The sequence below is a fragment of the Rhinoraja longicauda genome, chromosome 36, assembly GCF_053455715.1.
Source record: "Rhinoraja longicauda isolate Sanriku21f chromosome 36, sRhiLon1.1, whole genome shotgun sequence".
NCBI lineage: Eukaryota > Metazoa > Chordata > Chondrichthyes > Rajiformes > Arhynchobatidae > Rhinoraja > Rhinoraja longicauda.
The window spans coordinates 5,009,144-5,019,642 of NC_135988.1; positions in this window are offsets into that span (position 1 = coordinate 5,009,144).

The window sequence follows — 10,499 nt, forward strand, 5'->3', positions numbered from 1 at the left end:
CAATAGGTGCAGGAGGAGGCCATTCGGCCCTTCGAGCCAGCACCGCCATTCAATGTGATCATGTCTGATCATTCTCAATCAGTACTCCGTTCCTGCCTTCTCCCCATACCCCCTGACTCCACTATCCACGGGTTACTGATTGTGGATGATCAGCCATAATCACAATTAATGGCGGTGCTGGCTCGAAGGGCCGAATGGCCTCCTCCTGTACCTATTTTCTATGTTTCTATGTTTATGTTAGGTGTATAAGATTATGAGAGGAATAGATCGGGTAGATGTACAGAGTCTCCTTGCCCAGAGTAGGTGAATCGAGGACCAGAGAACATAGGTTCAAGGTGAGGGGGAAAAGATTTAATGGGAATCTGAGGGGGTAACGTTTTCACACAAAGGGTGGTGGGTGTATGGGACGAGCTGCCAGATGAGGTAGTTGAGGCTGGGACTATCCCAACATTTAAGAAGCAGTTAGACAGATACATGGATAGGACAGGTTTGGAGGGATATGGACCAAACACTGGCAGGTGGGACCAGTGTAGCTGGGACATTGTTGGCCGGTGTGGGCAAGTTGGGCTGAAGGGCCTGTTTCCACACTGTATCACTCTATGACGCCACAATTAAAACACAAGGTACCTGGTAACACCAGGATCGGCGCGCAAACCAAGGACAATAACTCACGCCATCTGCAATGATCAGCTACCTACATATCAACAAGCTCATTAAAAACAACTGATGGTGTAGATGGCAGTATATCATGGGGGGATCAAGTGGGCATCTCCCTTCACTGGTGTTTCGTTGAGTTAGGCTCACGGCACCTCGGGAAGGCTCAACAGTTGGTTCTGGTGTACCAGAACCCCATCCTTAATATCCGCTCTCACCATCGATGCTACCAGTATCTACTAAATAACGGAAACTGCAGACGATTAACTCACCCTGACAAATGCTAAACACTCACATCCTGTCTTCCACATATCCGAGCCCATCATTAAACTCGCAACGCCACAAATATCAACCTTGCTTAAAACTGGGACACACTTACACAGAATACACATACAGTATACGGCAGCGTTAGAGTTGCTGCCTTACAGCGCTTTCAGCGCCAGAGACCCGGGTTCGATCCCGACTACGGGCGCTGTCTGTACGAAGTTTATACGTTCTCCCCGTGAGCCGCATGGGTTTTCTCCGAGATCTTCAGTTTCCTCCCACACACCAAAGACGTACAGGTTTGTAGTTTAATTTGCTTGGGTTTGTACACTTGGAATAAGTGTAAATTGTCCCCAGTGTAGGATAGTTTTAGTTTTAGAGATACAGCGCGGAAACAGGCCCTTCGGCCCACCGGGTCCGCGCCGACCAGCGATCCCCGCACATTAACACTATCCAACGAGAAAACCCACGCGGGTCATGGAGAGAACGTACAAACCTCGTACAGACAGCACCCGTAGTCGGGATTGAACCTGGGTCTCTGGCGCTGCGTTCGCTGTAAGGCAGCAACTCTACCGCTGCGCCACCGTTACCGTGTGGTAGTGTTAGCGTGTGGGGATCGCTGGTCGGCGCGGACTCAGTGGGCCAAAGGGCCATCTCTAAACTAAACTAAACTAAATAAATCCACATACCGCATGTTATACATAGAAACATAGAAAGTAGGTGCAGGAGTAGGCCATTCGGCCCTTCAAGCCTGCACCGCCATTCAATATGATCATGGCTGATCATCCAACTCAGTATCCTGTACCTGCCTTCTCTCCATACCCCCTGATCCCCTTAGCCACAAGGGCCACATCTAACTCCCTCTTAATACAGCCAATGAACTGGCCTCAACTACCTTCTGTGGCAGAGAATTCCACAGATTCACCACTCTCTGTGTGAAAAAAAACGTTCTCATCTCGGTCCTAAAAGACTTCCCCCTTATCCTAAAAACTGTGACCCCTTGTTCTGGACTTCCCCAACATCGGGAACAATCTTCCTGCATCTAGCCTGTCCAACCTCTTAAGAATTTTGTAAGTTTCTATAAGATCCCCTATCTGCCCCGAACTGACACTGTTTCTTCTCCACCAAATCCACAACGTGCCGGACAGATATTCGCTGAGTTCCTCCAACACTTTGCGTTTTGTCCGGGGTTATTTTGTGCAATTATAAAGAGAGAAGAGGCATTATGATATTGTCTCAGAAGGTAGACACAAAATGCCGGAGTAACGAGATGCTAGATGCACACAGTCTCTTGCCCAGAGTAGGGGAATCGCGGACCAGAGGACATAGGTTCAAGGTGAAGGGGAAAAGATTTAATAGGAATCTGAGGGGGTAACTTTATCACACAAAGGGTGGTGGGTGTATGGACCAAGCTGCCAGAGGAGGTAGTTGAGGCAGGGACTATCCTAACATTTAAGAAACTGTTATAGACCAAATGGACCAAATGCGGGCAGGTGGGACTACTGTAGCTGGGACATGTTGGCCGGCATGGGCAAGTTGGGCCGAAGGGCCTGTTTCCACTCTGAATCACTCTATGACTATAACTCAGCGGGTCAGGTGGCATCTTTGGAGAAAAAGAATAGGTGACGTTTTGGGTTGGAACCCTTCAGACTGACAGTAGAGTTGGTGGCGGGGGGAATAAACGAGAAATAAATTCTCATCTCCACTTTGAAAAGCCATTTGGACGTATATTTGGGTAGGAAGGGTTTAGAGGGCCATTGGCAAAATGCAGGCAAATGGGACTAGCCCAATATGGACAAGGTGGGCTGAAGGGCCTGCTTCCATGCTGTACATAGAAGGGCCTGTTTCCATGCTGTACATAGAAGGGCCTGTTTCCATGCTTTACATAGGAGGGCCCATTTCCAGGCCTTCATCAGTCAGAGTATTGAGTACAGAAGATGGAAACAAAATGTTGGAGTAACTCAGTGGGACAGGCAACATCTCTGGAGAGAAGGGATGGGTGATGTTTCGGGTCGAGACCCTTCTTCAGACTGATGGTGAATCAGAGCGCCCGTTTCTGTGCCGTGTGGGTCTCCGAAAGTCTCCGTGAAGGAAAGGGTGGCATCTTTATCGTGTTTAATTTTGGGCTCTCCAAGTCCCAGTTCAGATCAAACTCTGTTCGCATCCCCTGCGCTTATGAGGAATACAATTTAGATTCACACCCTCTCCCGTTTCTCTTTCAGTCTGAAGAAGGGTCTCAGCCCAAAAACATCACCCATTTCTTCTCTGCAGAGAAGGAGGATCAGCCTGTCCCGCTGCGTTACTCCAGCTTTTTGTGCCTTATCTTCAGTTTAGACCAGAATCTGCACTTCCTTCCAACACAGTCCTTCCTTTGTGGCCAGCTGTGGGGATGATTGTTCTGAGGTATCTGAGGCTGCAGTCATGTGAAGGCGTACAGATAATGGGTGAACTGAGCGGTTCATTCACGGGGACCGGTCCGCGGCCTCCCCTAACAACCAGCTCCAGGGGCGAGGAAGGGTCCCCTCAGCAGTTCCCCTCGATTGAACAGCATCAAGGTTATGGAAGTGGAACAATTTCAATGGTTCCAGATAATTCAATGGTTCCAGATAATTCAATGCCTTCAATAGACAATAGACAATAGGTGCAGGAGTAGGCCATTCAGCCCTTCGAGCCAGCACCGCCATTCAATGCGATCATGGCTGATCACTCTCAATCAGTACCCCGTTCCTGCCTTCTCCCCATACCCCCTCACTCCGCTATCCTTAAGAGCTCTATCCAGCTCTCTCTTGAAAGCATTCAGAGAACTGGCCTCCACTGCCTTCTGAGGCAGACAATTCCACACCTTCACAACTCTCTGACTGAAAAAGTTCTTCCTCATCTCAGTTCTAAATGGCCTACCCCTTATTCTTAAACTGTGGCCCCTGGTTCTGGACTCCCCCAACATTGGGAACATGTTTCCTGCCTCTAATGTGTCCAATCCCCTAATTATCTTATATGTTTCAATAAGATCCCCCCTCATCCTTTTAAATTCCAGTGTATACAAGCCTAGTCGCTCCAGCCTTTCCTAGACCCGCAGGGCCTCTGAGTCCACGCCAAAGATACTAGAGGAGCAAGATAGACCACTCGCCTCTAAAAACCGTAGTACGTCACGGCGCCATTTTAGTAGGCAGAAACTTGCAGAAACATTTAAAAAGAAAAATAACAAAAATCTGTGAATTGGTAGATGAGATATATTCTGCATCTTAATGGTATCATGACACATACTGTTCCCCCACAACACTGATTACACTGCGAGAGGCATAGCGAACGGCGGGTTTTGCTTACTAAAATGGCTCCTTTGCGTACTGCACTTCAGTATAGGCGATTTCAACGGAGTGGTCCATCTTGTTCCTCTAGTATCTTTGGTCCACACTGAGCTTCAAGCATCTATTCACACTAATCATAGGGTCACACGAGCTAGTTGCCAGGAATACAGGGTGTGAGCTATAGGGAGAGGTTGAGTAGGCTGGGTCTCTATTCCATGGAGCGCAGGAGGATGAGGGGGGATCTTATAGAGGTGTACAAATTCATGAGAGGAATAGATCGGGTAGATGCACAGAATCTGTTGCCCAGAGTGGGGGAATCGAGGACTAGAGGACATAGGTTCAAGGGGAAAAGATTTAATGGGAATCTGAGGGGTACCTTTTTCACACAAGGGTGGTGGGTGTATGGAACAAGCTGCCAGAGGAAGTAGTGGAGGCTGGGACCATCCCAACGTTTAAGAAACAGTTAGACAGGTACATGGATAGGATAGGTTTGGAGGGATATGGACCAAACGCAGGCAGTTGGGACTAGTGTAGCTGGGACATGTTGGCTTCCAGTCACACTCTGAGTTACTCCATCATAAGCAAAGATACTAGAGGAGCAAGATGAACCACTCCGTCGAAATCGCCTATACTGAAGTTTAGTACTCATAGGAGCGTAACGTCCGCCATTTTAGTAAGCAAAACCCGCCGTTCGCTCTGCCTCTCGCAGTGTAATCAGTGTTTTGGGGGAACATTATGTGTGATGATACCATTAAAATGCAGAATATATCTCATCTACCAATTCACAGATTGTTGTTATTTTTCTTTTTAAATGTTTCTGCAAGTTTCTGCCTACTAAAATGGCCACCGTGACATACTACAGTGTTTAGGGTCGAGTGGTCTATCTTGCTCTGCTGTAGTATCCTTGCTCATAAGCACCCCCCTGTTCAATCTATCACTCCTCGGGTACAATAGACACGATCGGAGATTGAAACAAAAGGCAAGAGAGGTGGGGTTGGCAGCTTGGTGGAGTTAGCAGCGATGCTTTTGCTCCTTATCATCAAAGAAGGAGGGAATGCAGCCAGTCAACAAATGGGGTCTGAAGAAGGGTCTCAACCCGAAACCAAAGGGCGTGCAGCGTAGGTTCACTAGGTTAAATCCCGGAATGGCGGGACTGTCGTATGTTGAAAGACTGGAGCGACTAGGCTTGTATACACTGGAATTTAGAAGGATGAGAGGGGATCTCATCGAAACGTATAAGATTATTAAGGGGTTGGACACGTTAGAGGCAGGAAACATGTTCCCAATGTTGGGGGAGTCCAGAACCAGGAGCCACAGATTAAGAATAAGGGGTAGGCCATTTAGAACTGAGATGAGGAAAAACCTTTTCAGTCAGAGAGTTGTGAATCTGTGGAATTCTCTGCCTCAGAAGGCAGTGGAGGCCAATTCTCTGAATACATTCAAGAGAGAGCTAGATAGAGCTCTTAAGGATAGCGGAGTCAGGGGGTATGGGGAGAAGGCAGGAACGGGGTACTGATTGAGAATGATCAGCCATGATCACATTGAATGGCGGTGCTGGCTCGAAGGGCCGAATGGCCTCCTCCTGCACCTATTGTCTAGTGTCACCTATTCCTTCTCTCCAGAGATGCTGCCTGACCCCCGGAGTTGTCCCAGGTTTTTGCGTCCATCTGAGTTACAGACGTACTTCAAGGATCCAGCAGGTGAGCTCAATGTAACAGCTGGCTTATGCCAGCGAGGATTCAGAGGCCACATGGACAGGACAAGTTTGCAGGGATATGGGCCAAACGCATGCAGGTGGGACTAGCGTAGGTGGGAGATGTTGGTCGGTGTGGGCAAGTTGGGCCGAAGGGCCTGTTTCCACGCTGTGTCACTCTATGACTCTCGACTTGACAACAAAGGGTCCTGATCAAAACGACTGAAGTCAGAAACCATTTCATTCATATCTCGGGATCGGAGCATCACTGGCAAGGCCGGCATTTATTGGCCATCTCTAACTGCCCCGGACAAGGTAGGGAGGCATTTCTCTCTGGAACATCTGTGAGCCCTGTGCCATCTACAGCACACAGCTACACGAGAGAGGGAATAACATGTAGTGCACAATAAAGTCCGATTATGGATAACCTGAAGGTCTCCAATGAGGTAGATGGGAGGTGAGGACTGCTCTCTAGTTGGTGATAGACAATAGACAATAGGTGCAGGAGGAGGCCATTCAGCCTTTCGAGCCAGCACCGCCTTTCACTGTGATCACGGCTGATCATCCACAATCAGTACCCCGTTCCTGCCTTCTCCCCATACCCCCTGACTCCGCTATCATTAAGAGCTCTATCTAACTCTCTCTTGGAAGCATCCAGAGAATTGGCCTCCACTGCCTTCTGAGGCAGAGAATTCCACAGATTCACAACTCTCTGGGTGAAAATGGGATTTCCTCATCTCCGTTCTAAATGGCCTCCCCCTGATATGGGGAGAAGGCAGGAACGGGGTACTGATTGAGAATGATCAGCCATGATCACATTGAATGGCGCTGCTGGCTCGAAGGGCCAAATGGCCTCCTCCTGCACCTATTGTCTATTGTTTATTATTCTTAATGATAGGATCTTGTGATAGGACGGTTCAGTTGCCTGATACCATCTGGGAAGAAACCGTGAACCTGGAGGTGAGGGTTTTCACACTTCTGTACCTGTTGCCCGGTGGGAGGTGATGTTTCAGGTTGAGACCCTTCTTCAGTGTGAAGGGGAGAAGAGGGAGGGGCCGAGGCGAGACAGGTCCTAGATTAAGCTGGTGGCAATGTGAAGTGCAGATGGAGTCAATGGTCAAGTCAAGTCAAGTCAAATTTATTTGTCACATACACATACACGATGTGCAGTGAAATGAAAGTGGCAATGCCTGCGGGTTGTGCACAAAAAGAATTACAGTTACAGCATATAAATAAAGTTAATAAGTTACTATTATTAAGGGAAGTCAGGGACAGCATAAAAATTAAGGAGAGGAAGTATAACATAGCAAAGAAGAGTGGGAAGACAGAAGATTGGGACTCTTTTAAAGAGCAACAAAAGTTAACTAAAAAGGCAATACGGGGAGAAAAGATGAGGTACGAGGGTAAACTAGCCAATAATATAAAGGAGGATAGCAAAAGTTTTTTTAGGTACGTGAAGAGGAAAAAAATAGTCAAGGCAAATGTGGGTCCCTTGAAGACAGAAGCAGGGGAATTTATTATGGGGAACAAAGAAATGGCAGACGAGTTAAACCGTTACTTTGGATCTGTCTTCACTGAGGAAGATACACACAATCTCCCAAATGTTCTAGGGGCCGGAGAACCTAGGGTGATGGAGGAACTGAAGGAAATCCACATTAGGCAGGAAATGGTTTTGGGTAGACTGATGGGACTGAAGGCTGATAAATCCCCAGGGCCTGATGGTCTGCATCCCAGAGTACTTAAGGAGGTGGCTCTAGAAATAGTGGAAGCATTGGAGATCATTTTTCAATGTTCTATAGATTCAGGATCAGTTCCTGTGGATTGGAGGATAGCAAATGTTATCCCACTTTTTAAGAAAGGAGGGAGAGAGAAAACGGGTAATTATAGACCAGTTAGTCTGACATCAGTGGTGGGGAAGATGCTGGAGTCAATTATAAAAGACGAAATTGCTGAGCATTTGGATAGCAGTAACGGGATCATTCCGAGTCAGCATGGATTTACGAAGGGGAAATCATGCTTGACAAATCTACTGGAATTTTTTGAGGATGTAACTAGGAAAATTGACAAGGGAGAGTCAGTGGATGTGGTGTACCTCGACTTTCAGAAAGCCTTCGACAAGGTCCCACATAGGAGATTAGTGGGCAAAATTAGGGCACATGGTATTGGGGGTAGGGTACTGACATGGATAGAAAATTGGTTGACAGACAGAAAGCAAAGAGTGGGGATAAATGGGTCCCTTTCGGAATGGCAGGCAGTGACCAGTGGGGTACCGCAAGGTTCGGTGCTGGGACCCCAGCTATTCACGATATACATTAATGACTTAGACGAAGGGATTAAAAGTACCATTAGCAAATTTGCAGATGATACTAAGTTGGGGGGTAGTGTGAATTGTGAGGAAGATGCAATAAGGCTGCAGGGTGACTTGGACAGGTTGTGTGAGTGGGCGGATAGATGGCAGATGCAGTTTAATGTAGATAAGTGTGAGGTTATTCACTTTGGAAGTAAGAATAGAAAGGCAGATTATTATCTGAATGGTGTCAAGTTAGGAGGAGGGGGAGTTCAACGAGATCTGGGTGTCCTAGTGCATCAGTCAATGAAAGGAAGCATGCAGGTTCAGCAGGCAGTGAAGAAAGCCAATGGAATGTTGGCCTTCGTAACAAGAGGAGTTGAGTATAGGAGCAAAGAGGTCCTTCTACAGTTGTACCGGGCCCTGGTGAGACCGCACCTGGAGTACTGTGTGCAGTTTTGGTCTCCAAATTTGAGGAAGGATATTCTTGCTATGGAGGGCGTGCAGCGTAGGTTCACTAGGTTAATTCCCGGAATGGCGGGACTGTCGTATGTTGAAAGGCTGGAGCGATTGGGCTTGTATACACTGGAATTTAGAAGGATGAGGGGGGATCTTATTGAAACATATAAGATAATTAGGGGATTGGACACATTAGAGGCAGATAACATGTTCCCAATGTTGGGGGAGTCCAGAACAAGGGGCCACAGTTTGAGAATAAGGGGTAGGCCATTTAGAACGGAGATGAGGAAGAACTTTTTCAGTCAGAGGGTGGTGAAGGTGTGGAATTCTCTGCCTCAGAAGGCAGTGGAGGCCAGTTCGTTGGATGCTTTCAAGAGAGAGCTGGATAGAGCTCTTAAGGATAGCGGAGTGAGGGGGTATGGGGAGAAGGCAGGAACGGGGTACTGATTGAGAGTGATCAGCCATGATCGCATTGAATGGCGGTGCTGGCTCGAAGGGCTGAATGGCCTACTCCTGCACCTATTGTCTATTGTCTATTGTCGACAAAAATTTAGTCTCTGGGGTTATAAAAGTTGACAGTCCTGATGGCCTGTGGGAAGAAGCTCCGTCTCATCCTCTCCGTTTTCACAGCGTGACAGCGGAGGCGTTTGCCTGACCGTAGCATCTGGAGTGGCAGGGGTCCCTCATGATCTTGCTTGCTCTCGATCTGCACCTCGATCTGCACCTCCTGATGTGTAGGTCCTGCAGGGGGGCGAGTGTAGTTCCCATGGTTCGTTCTGCCGAACGCATTACTCTCTGCAGGGCCATCCTGTCCTGGGCAGAGCTGTTCCCAAACCAGACTGTAATGTTGCCGGACAGGATGCTCTCTACAGCCCCAGAGTAGAAGCAATGAAGGATCCTCAGAGACACTCTGAATTTCCTCAGTTGTCTAAGGTGGTAAAGTGCAAAGTTGGTTTGTGCGATGGTCTGGGCTGTGTTCACAAGTCAACATGAACCTTGCAGGAACTTATAGCTCAGCCTGCCCTCGCCTTCCATGTCTGCCCCTGGGCTTCTGGGTCCCACTGACTTTAGCAGCTGACACGCTTGGCTTTTAGCAGGAGAAGCTGGGAGGTTAACTTTTTTTTTAGATTTAGATTTAGATTTAGATTTAGAGATACAGCGCGGAAACAGGCCCTTCGGCCCACCGGGCCCGCGCCCACCAGCGATCCCCGCACATTAACACTATCCCACACACACACGAGGGACAATTTTTACATTTACCAAGCCAATTAACCTACAAACCAGCACGTCTTTGGAGTGTGGGAGGAAACCGAAGATCTCGGAGAAAACCCATGCAGGTCACTGTGAGAGCGTACAAACTCCGTACGGACAGCGCCCGTAGTCTGGATCGAACCCGGGTCTCCGGCGCTGTAAACTCTGTAAGGCAGCAACTCTACCGCTGTGCCACCGTGCCGCTTTTGGAAAAGACTTGGCTGCAATTAAAATATATTTGGACAGGGAGATAAATAGGAAAGGGTTAGAGAGATATGGGCCAGGCATGGGCAAGTGGGACTGGTTTAGGTGGGGCATCTTGGTCACCATGGACAAGTTGGACCGAAGGCCCATATCCCTGCTGTATAGGGTTGCCAACTGTCCCGTATTAGCCGGGACATCTCGTATTTTAGCTATATTAGTTTGTCCCGTACGGGACCGCCCTTGTCCCGTATTGGTAGGGTTGCCAACTTCCTCACTCCCAAATAAGGGACAAAGGGCAACGTTACCACCCGCGCGCCCCACGTGACCTCACCCAGCCAGCGGCCACATGCTCCAGCTCCACCAATGGCGGCCGCCCGGGATT